This window comes from Palaemon carinicauda, chromosome 10, assembly GCF_036898095.1.
Source record: "Palaemon carinicauda isolate YSFRI2023 chromosome 10, ASM3689809v2, whole genome shotgun sequence".
Classification (NCBI taxonomy): domain Eukaryota; kingdom Metazoa; phylum Arthropoda; class Malacostraca; order Decapoda; family Palaemonidae; genus Palaemon; species Palaemon carinicauda.
In genome coordinates, this window is record NC_090734.1 from 92186434 (window position 1) to 92187876 (window position 1443).

Here is a 1443-nt window from a genome sequence, read left to right on the forward strand (position 1 = left end):
ATTATTATTATTATTATTACTTACTAAGCTACAACCCTAGTTGGAAAAGCAGTATGCTATAAGCCCAGGGGCTCCAACAGGGAAAATAGCTCAGTGCGGAAAGGAAAAAAGGAAAATAAAATATTCTAAGAAGAGTAACAACAATAAATATCTCCTATATAAACTATAAAAACTTTAACAAAACAAGAGGAAGAGAAATAAGATAGGAGAGTGTGCTCGAGTGTACCCTCAAGCAAGAGAACTCTAACCCAAGACAGTGAAAGGCCATGGTACAGAGGCTATGGCACTACCCAAGACTAGAGAACAGTGGTTTGATTTTGGAGTGTCCTTCTCCTAGAAGAGCTGCTTACCATAGCTAAAGAGTCTCTTCTACCCTTACCAAGAGGAAAGTGGCACTGAACAAATACAGTGCAGTAACCCCTTGGGTGATGAAGAATTGTTTGGTAATCTGTGTTGTCAGGTGTATGAGGATAGAGGAGAATATGTAAAGAATATGCCAGACTATTCAGTGTGTATGTAGGCAAAGGGAAAATGAACCGTAACCAGAGAGGAGGATCCAATGTAGTACTGTCTGGCCAGTCAAAAGACCCCATAACTCTCTAGCGGTAGTATCTCAACGGGTGGCTGGTGCCCTGGCCAACCTACTACCTATAGGTAGAATTTTTTAACCTTCTGTTTTAAATCTGCGAGGAACAGTGTAATTAATTTGGGACGATTAATTAAGAGGGTGCGTGTGTGGTCACTGTATGTTACTACACACTGATCGATGGGCCACGAAAGTGTCCTTACGAAATGTTTCATTGACATCGGTGAAATATAGCATAATACGGATAATTGTGCCAAGCGTTTCTTACGCTAGTGTAAATAAACAGTATACAGAATGTATCATTATTTTTAATAATTCAATTGAAGTGGCAAGTCTGTTTCCTGGTAGACGAAACAATATTTTCTGTTAACTGTTTTTTCTTTATGCTTTAATGCATATCATCCACTTTTTATAAATTTTATAAAGGTTGATCTGATATGTACGTTTATTAAATTTTAATAAACTAGTTCAAAGTGAACCCTGTGTTTTATTCGCCCACACTCATATTATTAGAAATGTACTGAGCATTAAGATTAAAATATGGATATTTTTATCATGGTATGTCTTTTAAAATTGTTCCCTGATTCAAGCAAAAGTCCACTCACTTTAACCCTTCCTTAGGAAGGGTGGACGTGGTTCCCTAACGGGATAGTGGCAGAGATGCAAAATTTGTTCCTATGCGGATACAACCATTATCCAATAGTTAATAAGAGTAGTCATATTGGGGAAGGTGTCACAAATTCATACTGACATTGGTGACTCTCATACAAACTTTGCTTTATAATGTATAGGGCGAGATCACTATACAAGTTTGTCATTTTGTCATCCATAGTTTTTATGTACTCCTCGAGACTTTT